Genomic DNA, 19,501 nt, shown 5'->3' on the forward strand with positions numbered 1-19,501 from the left:
TCCAAAACCACCTTGGATCTGGTTTTGAATTGAGGTTTGGTGGTGACACATTAAAGAACCTTACTGCTGCTAATGTTTTGGTGACAGACACATTCTGTTATGTGACACCCATTAGCTGTCGATTCACAGTTTTACAAGCTGATATAGATTAATTTGTTCTTGGCCATCAATGGGACTCAGTCATAAAACCCACAATCTGTGTATCCCATTGTCTATATCCATTCCTTATTGGTCATCAGTGCACCAAGAGGGACCCTGTGTGGGATCAGGTGATGGGCAGTGCTTGTATACAAAGTTAAGGCTCAGTAAAATACACCTCAAGCCACCGATTCTTAGAAAGAAAGGGTCTCAATCAAGGATAGGTTAGGGTGTGGCTAGAGACCCTCTTGGGAAGGGTTAATCACTTCAAATACCCCACACCAGCAATAGACCAAGCAGATCTATGTATGACCTAGTGTCATGCTGACAGCCTAGAGACCCACTATGTTCTTGAGTTTCATCTGGGACAAGTTCACCAACAGATGAGGTGGCTTTTCAGTGTGCTAAGCTGAGGAAGCTAAACTTGATACTCAGGTTCCTGGCAGGAGACAGAACTGGCCCTGAAATAGCAGCTGTGTAGAACTCCAGCTGTGAAGGGACAACACGGAGCAGATCTTGTTCACAGAGAAGGCGGGAGGGAGAAGAGGGAGGGGGAGATGCCAAGGAGAGGAGAGGGCAGTAGCAAAATGATGGAGCATGTCAAGGGTAAGAATAGATGAAAGGGAGAAAACAGATGAAAGACCAGGGAGCTGGGCATTCGAGATACGGAAGGCTATGCAGATAGGCAAATTCACAAGAGCTATGTGGGAGCTACGTGGGAGAGAAGCTCTTTGCAGATGACAGCCTTTAATCTGTGATTCGGGAACAGCTCGTGTGAGGAGGACGGCAACGAGAAGGAATGGCGGAGGAGTTTCTGCAGGAAGTTTATGAAATCTGGCCGCCCAAAGCTAGCAAGCTGTGCAATTGCTGGGGGGAAAAAGTTCTATATCTACCACTGGGTTTTAAGTAAGTGCCATCCATCTCTTGGGTCCCTCCTTTCTTGGTGCTTTTCCCATTTCCAAATTCCCCTGAACTTGGCAAAGATACAAAAGCTTCTACTTCACCCTCTCCTGTCACCTGTCCTGGGCTTCCGGTCCTTTACCCTTCAGTGTCTGCCATTTATCTTTTGGCATACATGGGGCCTCTTGGCCCTTCTCAGAATTCAGAGACTCTGCCCAGGAGCCTGTCACTCTGGTCTCCCTTCTCTTCCTACACTAGAGTGTTTCTCTTGAAGGTCCCAGCATAGCCGGCCTGACCAGCAAAGCAGGAAACTGAATGGGTGAATCTCCCTGGCTTCTTATCCCTGGGACTCCTAACCCGGTCTGTGGATCAGATCTGGATCTCCAACCTTGCTGGGTTTCCTGTGACATCCAGGTTCTCCTTTATTTGCAAGCAACCTCTCTTACTTGCTCATATCCATCCTCCGTCCGTCCATCCATCCATCTATCCTCTATCCATCCATCCATCCTACCATGGACCCCACCATGCACCCAAACCATCCATGCAGACTGAGTGCTGCTTAGTCACTTCTGTTTCCTGGTTTCCTGACCCATGCTGTATCCCTGGTTGGAGATCCAGATCTCCTATTGATGATGGTCTCCTTCCTAGCCTGCTTTGCCTCTTTCCCTATTCCCTGTCCTCTTGAAGACATGATTTGATCTATAAGAAGAGATGAATGCTAGTACATTAACTATTGGAGACATATTTACCCACTTTCATCAACAGACTGATGAAAAATCCAACAGTATTATTACATAAACCAACAAAGAAGGCTAGGATTAAGCTATACTATGGACTAAACAGACAGGCAGTCATTAACAGAACACTGCACTCTGCTGCTTCTCAGACATTTGCCTAAGACTAAGCATGGTACAACACATGACACCCAAGAGCTGTGGGTGTATATTCTTCTCAACGCACAGAGAACATTGTCCAGCACAAACTATTGTAGGCCACAAAGTAAATCTCAATAATTAAACAAGTAAAATCTTATAACCAAAGTATGTTAATACATGAAATATCATAAATAAATGTATAGGTTTATAATGTGCAATTTATATAATGATGTGCAAATAATAACATATGCATGAACACATTTAAGGCGAGGAAGAGGAGGATCGTGATGAGAAGCATATACTCCTCTGCTAGGAATAGTAGAGTATGCTTGGAACCGGTAAGGGGAACTCTAGCAACTACAGTTTCCTGCCGTAAGCCCTGTTGTATCATGGTGATGTTTAAGAACGCTGCCCCTCCTATATCTTTGAGCTAGTCAGTGTATTAATTTGTAATTTTATATATCTTCTCTATCAGTAATAGTAGAATACTACCTGAAACTGGTAACGAGGGGAATGTTAGAAACTGTACATGGGAATTAGGTATGTTCTCTTGAGTGGTTAATACAGCGATGAAGAAATCAAAAGGAAAATGTTTTAATTAAACCCAGTATAAATAAAACAAGCAGGTAGAAAACAACCAATTGAGGCAGTAATAAATCCCTCTAAACCTTTCAAGGGAAGTTACCCCCAATGTTTGCCAAACTGTTCCTTAAACCAGAAGGAGAAGGGACGCCATCAAACCCATCCTATGGCACCAGAATTACCCTGATAGCAAAACTGGGTAAGGACATAAGAAAGAAAGAAAACTAAATGCCAGCCTCTCCAGTGAATGGAGATGCAGAAATTCTTAATAAGACCCTGCGAGGCAAAGGCAGTGATACATTAAGATCGTGCACTCTGAGCAGGTGGCTTTGTTCCAGAGACACAAGCCTGATCCAACATACACAAATCAGTAACTGAAACCCAGCATGGACACAGGCTTAAGGTTAGAAATCACCTGATCCTCTTTAGACAGAGTTCAACATCCTTCCCTAATAAAAGGCCTCCAAAGGGTCAGAGAGATGGCTCGGTAGTTAGGGCACTGGCTGCTCTTCTAGGGACTTGGGTTTGATTCCCAGCACTGAATGGTGGCTTGTAATTGTTTCAGTCCCAGGGATCTAATGCCCTCTTCTGCCCTCCCTGGGCACTGCATGCATATGATGCACAAACACACAGCCAAAATACATATATATATATATATATATATATATATATATATATATATATATGTTAAAAATGGCTTCAAGAAACTAGGAATGAAATGAATATAACATAATAAAGGTCACGGATGACAAATCGATGGCCAACACTAATGGTAAATACAGAGCGGGTCCTCTAAACACTGGGAGAAAACAAGGGGGTCAGTCGTGCCGATCTTTAAACAGCACTCGAAGCCTTAGAGCAGTGGTACAAGAAATAAAAGGGATGCAAATGGGAAAGTAAGTCAAATTATCCCTATTAACAGATCACACGATTCTTATATTTCAAATACCCTACAGATTCTAAAATCCAACTCATGAACACCACAAGTGCTTTCAGCAGGTGGTAAGATGCACAACCAACATGCGAGGAAAGTTAAGTTTTCTTTTTCTTTCTTTTTTTTTTTTTGGTTCTTTTTTTCGGAGCTGGGGACCAAACCCAGGGCCTTGCGCTTCCTAGGCAAGCGCTCTACCACTGAGCTAAATCCCCAACCCTGAAAGTTAAGTTTTCTATAAAGCAAACTTGCTGAGAAAGGAATCAGGAAGAAATCCACCCACAAAAGCTAAACTAACAAACTAACTAACAAACAACAACAACAGGAAGAAAGAAAGAAAGAAAGAAAGAAAGGAAGGAAGGAAGAAAGAAAGACAGACAGACAGACAGACAGAAAAGAAAAGAAAATCACAAACCATCCAAACCTCTAGGAATAAACCTAACCAGAGACATGAAATGTTTTTTAAAATGTATGTGTGTTGGTGTTTTCTCTGCATGTGTGTCTGTTCACCCTGTGGCTTGATGCCCGCAGAGACCAGAAGATCGTGCTAGATCCCTTAGAACTAGAATTGCAGGTGGCTGAGAGCCACCATGTCGGGGCTGGGAATTGAACCCTGGTCCTCTGGGAGTGCTCCAAACTGCTGAGCCACCTCCCAGCCCTGGCTGAGAAAGACTTTTGTATGGAGAACGTAAAGACGCAGAAAAATAAATATTGGGGAAGAGACTAAACCGATTTGGGGAAACCTCACATGCCCACGGATTTGGCAGAAATATTATTGTGAAAATTATTGTTATGTCCAAAAGTAATCTCCATGAAAATCTTAATGACATTCCTCATAGGAGTAGAAAAACTAACCCTAAAGATTGTAGGAAGTACAAGTGGTCCTGGCTAGCCAAAGAAATCCCAAGTAGAAAGAACAGGGCTGGAGGCATCACAATGCCTGGTCTCAAAATATACTACAGAGCCATAGTAACAAAACACGGTGCTGGCATAAACACAGACATACAGATCCCTGGAACAGAACACAGTACCCAGAAATAAGCTCACACCATTGCAGCCATCAAATTCTTTGCAAAGCTGTCAAAAACACGCATTGGAGGACCACCAAGCATGACCACCTGAATTTGATCCCTGGAACCCACGTGGTTGAAGGAGAGAACCAACTGGCTCCCTCCTACATGTTGTCCTCTGACCTCTGCATGCATGGCATGCTGTGGCATACACGCCCACACACATACACTCATAAAATAACCTAATAGAGGTAAACATTACAAAACAAAAGGAGCCTCTGAAACAAATGGTGCTAGGAAAATGGGTAGTGCAAGGTCAAGGAATGAAACCAGACATGTGTGGTGGGTTTGAATAGGAACATCCCCCAATAGATTCACGTGTTTAAATGCTTGGCCATAGGGAGTGGCACTATTAGGGGGTGTGGCCTTATTGGAGAAGGTGTGGCCTTGTTAGAGGAAGTGTGTCACTGGGGAGGTGGGCTTTGAGGTCATATATGCTCAATCTATGTCCAGTGATACAGTTGCCTATTAGCTGCCTATCAAGATGTAGAACTCTCGGCTTCTCCAGCACCATGCTGCCTGCAAGCTGCCATGCTTCCCGCCATGATGATAATGGACTGAACCTCTGAAACTGTAAGCCAGCCCCAATGAAATGTTCTCCTTTATAAGAGTTGCTGTGGTTATGGTGTCTCCTCACAGCAGTGAAACCCTAACTAAGACACAGGGATCTCTCACCTTGCACACAAATTCATTCACAATTGATCAAAGGTCTTAATGTAAGACCTAAGATGTTGAAAATAGCTAGAGGAATCAAATTGGGATATACTTAAAGATATAGGCAATGGCCAGGATTTTCTGAAAGGGACTCTATAGGAAAGGAAGCAGTGCCAACAATTAACAGATGGTATTTATGAAATTAAAAGGATTTCACATAGTAAAGGAAACTTCCAGAAGAGAGAGCCTACAGAATGGGAAGAAAATCTTTTTCAACTATACATCAGGCAAGGAATTAATATCTAGGATGTGTAAAAAGCTGCAAAAGTTCAACAGAACCATCTGGTCAATAAATAAATAAAGCTAAGGAAACAGCTCTCAAAAGAAGAACTAGCGGGATGGAGAGATGGCTCAGCGGTTAAGAGCACTGACTGCTCTTCTAGAGGTCCTGAGTGCAATTCCCAGCAACCACATGGTGGCTCACAACCATCTGTAGTGAGATCTGATGTCCTCTTGTGGTATGTCTGAAGAGTGATAGTGACAGTACACTTATATATGCAATAAATAAAAAAATCATAGGGGTTAAAAAAGAAGAAAAATCAGCAATGGTCAACAGATACTTTTTAAAGTGGTCAACGCCCTCAGCCATCAGGGAAATAAACTGAGACTGCTCTGAGAGTCCATCCCAGCCCAGTAAGAATGACTGAACTATCAAATGACAACAAATAGTGAGGAGGACACGGAGAAGGGGAGCCCTCATAGCCTGCTGGTGGCACATAAGCTCGCACAGCCATTGTGGAGATAATGGAGAGTCCTGAAAAGCTGAAAACAGAAGGACCATATGATGCATCTGTACCCAGAGGACTCTAAGTCAACACAGCTCAGAGATACTCCAACATCCGTGCTCCCTGCTGCACTGCTCACAGTCGTAAGGAAATGGTGCCAGTCAATAGCTGATTGGATAAAAACCGTGGTACTTACACACAACGGGATGTTATGTACCCGTAAGGGAAACTGTAATCATGGCATCTGCTGGAAAATGGATGGAAATGGGCATCAGTGTTTTAAGAGAAACAAGCCAGGCTCAGAAGGATGGACGCCATGTTTCCTTTTCTGCACAGACTCTAGATTTACAATTATCCGTGTTGGTGTGGTAGGTGTGCATGTTGTGCGTGGGTGTGAATATGCATGTGTGTGTATAGGTCACAAAACTAGAAAGAGGATTACAAAATGAGAGGAAGACATCTTTTAAAAAAACTGGGGAGGGGTGATCTGGGATGTGTTATATTTTTATGTGCATGGGTGTTTTGCCTGTATGTAGGTCTGGGCACCACAAGCATGCAGTGCCCCAGGAGGCTAGATGAAGCGTTGGCTCTCCTTGAGACTGGAGTTATGGAAGATTATGAGTTACCACGTGTGTGCTGGAAATCTAACCTGGGGTCCTCTCAAAGAGCAGCCAGTACTCTTAACAGCTTAGGCCATCTTTCCAGGAAGAGAATTTGAGGGAGGTAGGGAATAGGAATAGAGAGGGTAAACAAAATACATGTAATAAGAAAGCAAGAGGGTATGGACAGATGGCTCGGCGGTTAAGGCCACTGACTGCTCTTCCAGAGGTTCTGAGTTCAAATCCCAGGAACCACATGGTGGCTCACAACCATCTGTAATGGGATCTGATGCTCTCTTCTGGTGTGTCAGAAGACAGCAACGGTGTACTCACATACATAAAATTAATAAATCTTAAAAAAAGAAAGAGGCCCCAATCACTGAGCCGCCGCCATGGACTCAGCTGCCTCCCCCTTGACAACCCTCCCGCCTGCCTTCTCCCAGCCAGTTTCACCAAGGAAAAGGAATCGTATCGTATGTCCGCTATCCAGAACCTCCACTCTTTCGACCCTTTTGCTGATGCAAGTAAGGGTGATGACCTGCTTCCTGCTGGCACCGAGGATTATATCCATGTAAGAATTCAACAGAGAAACGGTAGAACGACCCTTATAACTGTCCGATAAAAAAAAAAAAAACAAAAAAAACCCAAAAAACTAGTGAAGGCGTTTGAGAAGACATTTGCCTGCAATGGTGCTGTAATTGAGCATCCAGAATATGGAGAAGTAATTCAGCTACAGGGTGGCCAGCCCGAGGACATATGCCAGTTCCTGATAGAGACTGGACTGCCTAAGGACGATCAGCTGATGGTTCGTGGGTTTTAAGTGCTTGAGGCTCTTTGAAGCTTAAGTGAGTATTTCCTTGCAATGAGTAGAATTTCCCTTCTGTCCCTTGTCACAAGTTTAAAAATCCCACAGCTTGTATAATGTAATCATTTGGGGTCCGCTTTTAACCTGGACTAGTGTAACTCCTTCATGCGATAAACTGAAAAGAGCCAAAAAAAGAAAAGAAAAAGAAAAAGAAAGGAAGGAAGGAAGGAAGGAAGGAAAAAAGAAAGAAAGCAGAAGGAGAAACTAATGGGGGAAGAAAGGAACTCAGCTGGAGTGTGAGAGGGACAGGGGAATAGGGAAAAATGAGAACTAAATATAATGACACAGACATATGAAGGTATTATGATGAAACCCACGGTACCATATGCTAACCTAAAAACTCAGTGAAAAACAAGATGTCCTTGCATCAATGGACTCTAGGCAACTGCTACCGAAATACCACAGAAACAGAAGAGAACATTCTTAGAATTTGTATGGAATGACAGAGATTCGAAACAAAGCAAATCTCAGTAAAGGGAAGAAACCTGGAGGCATCACAATGTCCATCTTCAAAACAAACTACAGGTCATGTGAACCGAAGACTCAGGGCACCCACATACAAAGAGACCACAGGTCAATGAGAAGCAGAGAACACAGAAATGGCTCCACACATTTCCAGCCGAGTTTTGAGCAAGTCTGAAGGAACATACATTAAAGGAAAAATCTCTTCAAGTAATTGTGCTGGGGAAACGAGATACCCACATATAGAAGAAAACAGATGTGAACCTCTCGTTAAAAATTGACTCAAGCTGGGGAGTTCATGCCTTTAATCCCAGAAAAGTGGCAAAAACAAAAGAGCCAAGAGATCTGATTTAAAAAAAAAACGGACCAATGACCTGAGTAGACATTGGTCAACAGAAGATACTTTAAAAGGTCAACAGGCAGGTACCTGACGAAATGCTATGTACTTACTGTATCCACCCTAAGTCACCTCAGTCCATTAGGAGGATCACAGGTGGTGATGGGGAGGGAGGTCGTGGGGAGGGAGGTGAGGTGAAGGCTCACACAGCGTGGGGATGTAAACTAGTACCGTGACCACAGAGACCACTGCGGGCTCTGCAGGGAAGCAGAGCAGAACTGCCTGTCCACCTTCGTGCAGATGAAGTCAGTGCTCTGGCTTCCTACAATTGTGACAAATGGCTGAGGTGGCAAGTTTATAAAGAGGTGAACCGTCCCTGGGGAGATGGCACAGATCCTGACTCTTTCTACCAGGATGTCAAAGCAGCAGCTCCACTTACAGCCATGGCAGAGATGGGATGAACCTAGAACTCCATCACGGTTGTGTTCTACAGATACAGAAACGATGTAGCGTCCATTTATAATAGTATTATTCAGCCATGGAAAGATCGAGATTCTATCATTTGAGGCAACATGGGTAGAACTGGAAGGCATGACATGAAACAGGCACTGAAGTGGGGTGGGACAGAGAGAGATGGTTCATGGGTAAGCAGATGGATAAGAAGGTAACTTCTGATGTCAAATGGTATGGTGTGTGTGTGTGTGTGTGTGTGTGTGTGTGTGTGTGTGTAACTGAATATTTCAAAACAGTATTTTTAAAAGTTCCAAGTACAACAAAATATTAAATATCTGAGATAGTGGCCTTATCTTTACACATTTGCACAATTATCTGTTCATTAAAAATAAAAACACTGGTGCTGGAGAGATGGCTCAGAAGTTAAGAGCACTGACTGCTCTTCCAGAGAACTTGGAGTTCAACTCCCAGCAACCACATTATGGCTCTGCCTTAGTGTTCTCTTGCTGTGAAGACACCTCAGGACCACAGTAACTCTTAGGCAAAGATAGCATTTAATTGGGGCTTGCTTACAGTTTCAGAGGTTTAGTCCATTATCGTCATGTGGGGAGCAGGCACACAGGATGGAGGAGGGTTCTACATCCAGATCAGCAGGCACCAGAAGAGAGAGCCATTGGGCCTGGCTGGCTTGGGCTCTTGAAATATCAAAGCCCTCTCCCATTGGTACACTTGCTCCAACAAGGCCACACCTCCTAATCCTTTCAAACAGTGCTATTTCCTGGTGATTAAGCATTCAAATATATGAGCCTAAGAGAGTCATTCTTATTCAAACAGGCTCCTAATTGGCTCTAATTCCAGTCCCAAGGGATCCATTGTTGTCTTCTGGCCCCTTAAGACAGTGCTCTCATGGGGTGCTTAGATATTTGTGCAGACAAAACACTCATATACATAAAATACAAAATAACAATAAAATACTGCTCTTCCCTGGGGATCCTAAATGGAACAGACTTGCAGGAGTGGATGCATGTTGAAAATTCAGCTTTACCTATAACCTACCACCATGGCCAAGAAAGGCACTGCTGCTGGAGAGGCAATGGATGTGCTAACAACAGTTATGAAAGGAGGGAGAGACTGCTCTTAGGCACGGTGGTTCCTCGAATGTGGAATTCTGGACCCTGCCAAGCCCACCTCCGTGTGATAAGCCTGCCTGCGTATGTCAGTTTGGCCTGTGGGGCTGAGTACAAAATCAACTTGCTTAAGGTATTGACACCAAGAAACTAGGAGGATCCGGTCCTCTGCAAAACTGACCTGCCATTATGTGGCTGTCTGCAGCTGTGTAGCAGTTAAGGCCCACGGCAAAGAGTCCCAGGCCAAGGCTATTACCAAAATGCACTTCAGATGTGAGGAATTAGCGATAACAGCAAAACCAAAACTGACTCACTAAAAAAACAAAGTTCTGAACTTGCCAGTGGTAACCACACGCCTTTAATCCCAGCACTCAGGAGGCAGAGGCGGGTGGATCTCTGTGAGGTTCAAGGCTTGCCTGGTCTACAAAGTGAGTTCCAGGACAGTCAGGGCTATACAGGCAAACGCTGTCTCAACACACGCACACACGCACTCATAAAATTCTGGAGATATCTCAGCCATGGCTGCAAAGTTATATGAATTAGTAAATGACACTGAACAATAAACTTAAAAATAATTAAAACTTTTGTTATGCATATTTTACTGCACTAAAAGAGACACAAATGTGAAAGCATCTCAGGCAGTTGAACCACAGCGCCACCTTCTGGCCTTGGCCAGGGAAGCCAGCCTAACATTGGGGAACAGATATTCTCATTTTGTCCCTTCTGCCACCATTGTGAACCCTCTTACCCTGGAGAGCCTCAAAGCAAAAAGGTCATTTGTAGTTCTTTAGGGCCACAAATCCTCCTCATACCGGTGGCTGCTAACACAGGTGCAGTACATGAAAAGCTCTCTCCAAGCCTGGCAGAGGGCTGCAGACAGCTCATTAGCACTGAAATAGCAACGCCAGACAGGACTCTTTCCAGCTCTGGACTGCCTTTCATCCGCCACGCTGAAAGCTGCAGGAAGGAGACCAGGGCTTGTAGAGCCATTTGAGGCTCGCCACAGACCTGGGAGTCTGCAGCAGCTGAGTCTTGTTCCCCTACCTGTGAAGAGCCTCCTTGTACTTTGTGATTCAGCGTCCTTGACCCAGATAAAGGGCTTACAAAAAGCTCTTTCACAAGTGATGTGTTCAGATAAGTTAAATCCCCTGTGATGCACTGCTCACAACTCTGTTGAGTTCCGTGGAGCTCTACTGACCCACAGACTGGGGAGCAGGTCAGGATGCAGGAAGAGTGAACTGCTTCAGACGCACCACTGAAATCCACTCCCAGGCAGCTTTTCTTTGCCCAGATCCAGAGAACAGTGCCGCCACCAGTATCGCTCAGGTTACAGAGGCCACTGAGTCACACATTTGCCAAGGGAGCTTTGGTGACCTGGACAAGTCACGGCAACACCCGGATTTATACCTGTCTGGCAAGGAGTCACCGAATCCACAGGGTCAGTAGGGTCCTGCTGGGGAGATTTTGAGCCATCTGGAATCTCCATTGTTTTGCTGTTCCTCAGAGTGTTGGCTTTGCCTCCATGTACCCCAACACCTCAGCATTTCAGGGACGCATTTTGAGGTTTGTTGACGGTGTGGTCCTAAGCAGGAGTTATCTGCTGGCGGCTCTTGATCGTCCCCATGCTTCCTGAATCTCTCTGCTGAACCTCATACATCAGTCAGGATCTAATCAGGAGACAGACACCACACAGTCATTTGGACAGGGATGCTTTCTTAGAATTATTATGGGGATTGGAGTGGTAGACAGTTGTCTAGCGGTGGATAAAGACTGATGAATAGAGAAACGGCAGATTGCAAGAGCAGCCATTACTCTAGAGCTGAGATGGGGCAAGCATGGAAGATACATATCAGGGAGCGGCTTCCTCTCCTCATACCCTAGGGCTGAGTTAAGGGTACAGCTGTAACCTGTAGGATGCTGGGCCACTGCCTTGATTGGACTCAGTGAGAATGGTCCCTTTGAGCAATAGTGAAAACTATGTTGGTTGACGCTTCACTTAAGAACTTGTACAAAACTACACAAGAGGCTTTGAGAAAGCTACCCCCAAGATCCTCTGGAGACACTGTGCACTGCAGATGCTGTACTGCAGGGCTCTGCCAGGACACACTGATGGGAATGTATCCCCCTTGCCGTGTCTGTCCCTCCAACACATTTTGCTAATAAACTAGGTGAGCAGGCTGGAAGGCAAATGAAAACCTCTTCAGGAGCTGCTACTGTAGCAGACAGTGCAGGCGAGCTCACAACTGGACGTGACCAATAAGCTGTATTCTCTAGACTAACGACAAACCAAATCCATAGACAGCCATTTTGAACCAATATTCCAAAACACTCTTCTTCTGCAATGTTTCCTGTTATGTTTTGTTTTTTTTCCAGTTGCTCTGGCTCAACTCTAGACAGTGCTGTTGGCTCAAATATTTCTTTCACATTTCACATCAAACTGGAAATTCAGCTGACCTTACCTAAAAGTATATCTAGGGGCTGGGGACATGAAGGCCTGAGTTTCATGCCCAGCACTCATGCAAAAGCAAGGCAGAGACACACAGGCCTGTTGTCCCGGTGTGGGGGAGATGGAGACAGGAAATCTGTGGTACTTGCTGGTCACCCAGACTAGCTAATCAGTGAGCTTCAGGACCAGTGAGTGGCACTGTCTCAAAAACTCCAATGGAGAGTGATTGAGGAGGATGCCGGACTCAACCTCTGCCTCTACACGCACATACAAGCACATGGACATGTGCAGACATGTATGCATACCCACACATGTATACACAGGGAGAGAAGTATGTCTATGACTTCACCTCCTGTCACCCTCTCCCTTGGGATTTCCTTGGTCCAAGTCATTACCGTTATTATCGTCCTTTGCCCATCCATGGAGTGGCAGGGATGTATCAAATACCCTTGAGGTCTGTTCTCAGTGTAGCCACCAATGCAGTCTCTGGTACACAAAAGTCAGCTGAGAAGCGTTCCCATTTCACTCAAGGAGTGGCCGCGTCCTCATGGGGACTGAACTGGCCTGCCCTCCCCTTGTCTTGTTTTATGACTTGCATGTATGAGTGTTTTGCCTGTATGTATGTGCACCTCATGCATGTCTGGTGCCCACAGAGATCAGAAAAGGGTGTTTGATCCCAGAGAACTAGACTTATGGGTGTTTTTAAATCACCATGTGGGTGATGGAAATCAAATCAGGTTTTTGTACAAGAACAAGCACTGACTGGTGAGCCATCCCTCCAACTCCATTGTCCTTCTTTAAGCAGATATGCGATGCTCAATCAAAATCCTCCTTACCTACATTTCTTTTCTGAAAAAAAAAAATGTACTCATCTGTCATGTGTCTCATTGTCTGCTTGCTACAATGAACTGCCAGCTTGACTGAAGTCTACTCTGAACATGGATGGCACCATTCCATGGAAGACCAGAAGGAATAAAATGTAAAGGGAGGAAGTGTTCACCAATTGCGCTGCCTGACTGCAGAAGCAGTGCGACCAGCTGCCTCTCACTGCTGTGACTTCGCTGAGAGCCAGAGGAAACACTTCCTCCCGTAAGTTGTTTTGTGTCAGGTACCTAGTCTTAGCAAGGAGGGAAAGTCCCCAGAAGACAGTGGGAGCTAAAGAAACGTTCTTTGATGAGCTGTGCGCCCTCAACAGAAGGTGCTACCTTGTGGCTATTTCCTGCCAGTTCCCCGCACCAGCATCAAGAGAGAAACTTTCCGTCTGGTCAAAGGCTTGTGTTTGAAGGTGGAGATGTTAGTCGGAGAGCACTTGCTTGGCATGTGAGAGGCCCTCGGGCCATGTCCTCAGCTACCACACACACCATGCACACATATTCTCTCCATCTCTGGTGGTTTAAGATGAATGAGCGTGGCTCTCAGAGGCCCCGCTATTCACAAGTTCATCCCTGTTGGTGAACTGCTAAGGAAGGACTAGCAGGTGTGGCCTTGTGGGAGGCAGTGTCACCAGCGTGGAATCTGAGGTCTCAAAGCCCATGCCAGCCCAGCCTCTGCTCTCTGCTCGTTGCCTGCAGATCAGGGTGCAAAGCTCTCAGGAACTGCTCCAGCGCCATCCTTATCTGCTCCTGCCATGATGATGACGGACTAATCCTATAAAACTGTAGGCAACCATGCACCACTCCTTCTTTAAAAGGGGAACAAGAATACCCTTGGCAGGGAAGAGAGAGGCAAAGTTTAGTACAGAGGCAGAAGGAACACCCATTCAGAGCCTGCCCCACATGTGGCCCATACATATACAGCCACCAAACTAGACAAGATGGATGAAGCAAAGAAGTGCAGGCCGACAGGAGCCGGATGTAGATCTGTCCTGAGAGACACAGCCAGAATACAGCAAATACATAGGTGAATGCCAGCAGCAAACCACTGAACTGAGAATGGGACCCCCGTTGAAGGAATCAGAGAAAGAACTGGAAGAGCTTGAAGGAGCTCGAGACCCATATGAACAACAATGCCAAGCAACCAGAGCTTCCAGGGACTAAGCCACTACCTAAAGACTATACATGGACTGACCCTGGACTCTGACCTCATAGGTAGCAATGAATATCCTAGTAAGATCACCAGTGGAAGGGGAAGCCCTGGGTCCTGCCAAGACTGAACCCCCAGTGAACGTGATTGTTGAGGGGAGGGCGGTAATGGGGGGGAGGATGGGGAGGGGAACACGCATAGAGAAGGGGAGGGAGGGTTAGGGGGATGTTGGCCCGGAAACCGGGAAGGGGAATAACAATCGAAATGTAAATAAGAAATACTCAAGTTAATAAAGATGAAAAAACAAAAACAAAAACAAAAACAAAACAAAAAAACACAAAACCAAAACAAAAACAAAAACTGTAGGCAACCTAAAGTTCAATGCTTTCTTTTCTAAGAGTTGTTTTGGTCTTGGGGTCTGTTCACAGCAATGAGACAGTGACCATCCTAATCTCTCTCTTAGGAGGAGCAATCCTGTGACGGGCTCCCATTTCCTTCTGTGTACTATGCAGGTGCACAGACGCTGACCCCTCTGCTCCCCTGCTAAACCCTCCAACTCGTATGCACAGATGACAAAGAGGGCCTTGTTCATCAAACTACTGGTGTAGCTATAATGCTTTAATTGTGAAAGTAACCATAAGAGCTTCATGGGTTCATTCTCTTCAGTCCCCACAATAAACCAATGTAGCATACAGTTCCCCCAACCCCATTTTACAGAGAAGTCCAGTGAGAAGGTCTTTGCCTAACTATCAGCTTGAGAAGCCTTACTGTTTGTGCCCTGTTGTCAGAGACAGTTTTATATTATGAATATGACAAGGAATGATTTGGAGACAGCTAAACCTGACTTGAACTTAAATTTAAAATTGAATTTGAGCTAAATCATAGAGACATGGAAATCAAAATGTAATCTTCCTAAAGCAAATTACCCTTAATTGGGCTTAATAGACTCACAGGGGAACCAAATTGGAATGGCAAGACATCATCCTGGGATACATGTTCACCATGCCAAGGCCCATGTGCAGCACCCGCGTGCCTGTACCAGCAGGCCATGATATTTTCCCCCAGTGGTTTCCCATGCCCTTGAAACAGACTCCTTGTGTACACAGTAGTAAATTAACTCCTTCATTTTCTGGGACCTAATCAGGGAGTCTCCTCTGACCTGACAGAACCACCTGCTCCATTTGATCTTAGTCCATTTCCTGTGGGGTAGCTGAATACCATAGAGGGAGAAATCCACAAGGAAAGGTGACTTGGCTCATGGTTCTGAAGCCTTGCAAGTTTAAACTTGGATGGTAGCTTTGGGGGAGGTACTTCCTTGTTGCTGGGGGCTCTTGTTGTAGAGCTCTGAGGTGTTTTGGGGCCTTGCATGCTGAAAAGGACAGTGTCTTTGCTGAGGTCTTCCCTTTTATAAAGCCACTGTCCCATTAGATTGGTGTGTCCTCCGCCCCCTTTACGGCCTCATTTAACCTTAATTTCCTTCCAAAGGTCCCACCTGTAGAAAAAATGCCTTACATGATCAATCCCTACCCTCAGAGAAGTGATGGAACTTGAAAATGAATTTTCTGAGGAAATTCAAACCATGGCAACTGAGGTTTCTGTCAGCATGCTGTAAGCTCCCAAGGCTAAGGGTGCAGACCAGATGTCCCAGTCTGGTACTTGACACAAACAGGACTCAAATGTTTGTTGAAGAAGGAATGGCTATTTGCAGCTCCCTCCAGCCAAACCCAGACCCACTCTTCCCATCAGACCATGTTATCGGAGGGAGAGTCTGATAACCCCCTATTGATGATCAAAATGGCTGAACGCACTGATCTTTCCAGTGCTTTTTATTATCGAGTCTTGTGCTAAGGAAGCGGCACTTCACACAGATGAGGAGCAGAGAAGGGAGAGTTCGACCTGGGGAACATCCCCAGGCCAAAGGTATTATGTAGCTGGATGCTTCTGCTTGCTTGAAAATCACAACAGCTGTTTGTTTTCAGCTGATTTCCCTCCCAGAAAATCAAAGGTGCTGTATCTCTCCCTCTCTGTTCTGTGTCTCCCTCTCTGCTCTGTGTCTCCCTCTCTGCTCTGTGTCTCCCTCTCTGCTCTGTGTCTCCCTCTCTGTTCTGTGTCTCCCTCTCTGTTCTGTGTCTCCCTCTCTGCTCTGTGTCTCCCTCTCTGCTCTGTGTCTCCCTCTCTGCTCTGTGTCTCCCTCTCTGCTGTGTCTCCCTCTCTGTTCTATGTCTCCCTCACAAAACTTAGCTCACGTCCTCTTCATAAATGCAGTCTCTCTAAATCTCCATTCCATATCCCCTAAATAACATCTGCAAAAAACAGAAACAGTCTTACCTGAATTCCCTATGTGGTGTAGGCTGCCCTTAACCCGAGAAAACGGTTGCTTGCCTCCTGAGTGCGGAGCTCATCTGACTGCATTTTAATTTTGATGATCTCGAGACTCAACTGAGAAGCTCTTCCGTGTTTGTGAGACTGCGCTGGGCTGCAGGTGAGCTCTGTGGTAGAGTGCTTGGCTAACATGCACCAGGCCTCAGATTCCAGAACTGAAAACCAACCAATCGTTTGTTTTTGTGTTTTGAGGCAGGGTTTTTCTGTGTAGCCTTGGATGTCCTGGAACTCACTCTGTAGACCAGGCTGGCCTCAAACTCAGAGATCTACTTGCTTTTGCCTACCAGGTCCTGGGGTTAAAGGTGTAGGCTACCAGTCCACTCAAACGACCAATTGTGATGGGTTAATTTTTTCATGAAAGCAGCATTATATATAAATATATATGTGTATATGTATGTTTATATTATATATGCGTATGTTACATACATGTATACATGCATATTGTATATGTATGTTAGATAATGTATAACATATTTGCAGTGTAATATACGCTATATAGTATTATAATTTATGTATACTATAATTATGTATACACATATGTGTGTATATGTGCATGTGTGTATCTCCTATGAATTTTTACTTCCCTGTACACTCTCTACAGCAGGGCTTTTTGTCTGATCCTGTGACCAATGATGAGCTATCTATCACCTACTAGAAAACTGAAATAATAAAGAGACACACAAAACCTAAAGTCCCAATTTTGGTTACTATATATGTCAACAGACATCAAGTAATTGTCAAACTGCTATAAAGGGACCTCTGTGCCTGCTCTGAAAGGCCATGCTTGCCCCACGGACTGGTTCATGGACCACACTTTAAGTACCACTGGGCTGGGCCCTCAGCAGTAAATACAGCCTTGTACTACACGACAGGGCCGTAATGGCGGCGTACATGACAACGGTCCCATGGGATTGTATGTGTGGTGCGTGTTCACAATCCTGACGCTTGGAAGGCGGAGACGGAGCAATCAGTCTGAGGCTGCCTGGTCTACAGAGTAACCTGCTTAGAGGAACAGATTATGCGGCCCAGTTACATCTTATTTAATTTAATGTCCTCTATGTTTTTCTAACTTCAAAATGCCTGTTGAGTCATTCCTCAGAGTGTACTTCGGTTAACCAACACGAACCGCGCCTTATGTAGTTCAGTTTAAAAGAGCGAACACCTGTCTCTACCCTACCTCCAATCTCAAAAATCCTCTCTGCGCCACAGGCTCCGGCTTTTCAGGTCTGAAACCGCCCCTAGACCATACCACCAACCGTGGGGTAAACATCCAAACACACGAGCCTCTGGGGGGACACGATGTGTCCTTCCTGCTTGGTGAATAGAGGTCCTTTTTGTTTTGTTTGGGAACTTCTACCTGCAAGGTGAAAGTTACGGACCTGTAGCCTACTCGGTCTTTTCCTCAGCATCTGGAAACATCCACTGCTGGTTGGTGGAGACAAAATCCCCAGCCGGCCTTGGCAGTTTGGTTTCTCCCTTTATCTGAACTCACTGCCGTTGCTGCCCTCTGCAGTTTCTATTGAGAATTACAGGATCTGAATTCCTGGGGCGGCCTGGCTGGTAAAATCCTACGTTTGTGGAGGGGACCCCTGATATGCACTCTGCTTAAAATTTGATTACGCATCCTAGAATTCACTTTTGTGGCACCGCACACTTCTGCCCCTCACTTTGACGTGGGCATACAATCCGAAGCTGCTTCTGAGTGCTGCTTGCAAATGCTAGCACATAGAGCTCAGTCTTCCCACAACTGAACGTAAAGGGTCAATCCTCAAACCTGCCTTCTTTCTTTCTCCTTTTGTTTGTGCCCCCATGACATGCCCAGACTGGAGTCTCAAATATGCTATGATTTCAATTTCATACACACATGTCCAGGCAGTCATTTCCTGCCTTAATGATTTAGTGAGTACTTTAAAAAGTGGCACGGTGGCTTGATCCCAGGCCCTTTTGCGTGCTGTCTCTGGGTCTCTATTGCTGTGATGAAACACCATGACCAAAAAGCAATTGGGGAGGAAAGGGTTTATTTGGCTTACACTTCCACAGCGCTGTCCACTGACTGACTGAATGAAGTCAGGACAGGAAGTTAAACAGGGCAGGAACTAGAGGCAGGAGCTGGTGCAGAGGCCATGGAGGGGTGCTGCTTACTGGCTTGCTCTCCATGACTTGCTCAGCCTGCTTTCTTATGGAACCCAGGACCAATCAGTGCAGGCATAACACTCCTCGAAATGGGCTGGACCCTCCCTCATCAATCCCTAATTAAGAAAATGCCCCACAGCTGGATCTTATGGAGGCGTCTTCTAGTTTGAGGCTCCCTCCTTTCAGATAACTCTAGCTGGTGTCAAGTTGACCTAAAACTTGCCGGCACAGCATGAGATTTCACCACTAGTCGCACTCACTCACAGCCTTAAAAATTCTTTACTATGCAGTCCAGTTACTGCTTTCTCTGCAACGCTTTCCCAGCCACTCAAGGAGACAGCGCCTCACTCAGGCTGTGTTATCTCTGTCTTGTTACTGTGATAAAAATACCTGACAAGACCTTGAGGGAGGAAGGGCTTACTTTGGCTTACAAGTTGAGTGAAGACAGACCCCATCATGTTAGGATAGTTTGGTGGCAGGAGAGGCGCTGGTCACATTAGATCCACAAACAGCAGCATTAGTTGGGGACCAAGTATTCAAATACATGAAGCGGGGAGTTTCCCATTTAAACCACTGCATCAATCTGGAACACTGGCCCACAGAATGGGCCACTTGAGAGTCAGGATAAGACTTCCTGCCTCAGTTAACCTAATATAGACACTCTTACAGAGAGGGCAAGGGTTAGTCTCCTAGGTTACCTAGATCCTGTCGAGTTGACAAGTTAGCCTTCATGATGAAGT

General features: G+C 45.4%; 1 long non-coding RNA gene and 1 pseudogene across 1 annotated transcript; one reads left to right on the forward strand and one right to left on the reverse strand.

The window, feature by feature from the left end:
• Positions 1–6,991: 6,991 nt before the first annotated feature.
• On the forward strand, positions 6,992–7,437 carry LOC120097840 (eukaryotic translation initiation factor 1-like; annotated as a pseudogene).
• Positions 7,438–10,360: 2,923 nt separating this feature from the next.
• Positions 10,361–17,856, reverse strand: LOC102547830 (uncharacterized). Its single transcript, XR_015641556.1, has 2 exons — positions 16,575–17,856; positions 10,361–11,445 (listed from the first exon to the last, which is right to left on the reverse strand). It is a non-coding gene; the product is annotated as an uncharacterized LOC102547830 (long non-coding RNA).
• Positions 17,857–19,501: the final 1,645 nt, after the last annotated feature.

The sequence above is a fragment of the Rattus norvegicus genome, chromosome 17, assembly GCF_021556685.1.
Source record: "Rattus norvegicus strain SHRSP/BbbUtx chromosome 17, alternate assembly SHRSP_T2T, whole genome shotgun sequence".
Lineage (NCBI taxonomy): Eukaryota > Metazoa > Chordata > Mammalia > Rodentia > Muridae > Rattus > Rattus norvegicus.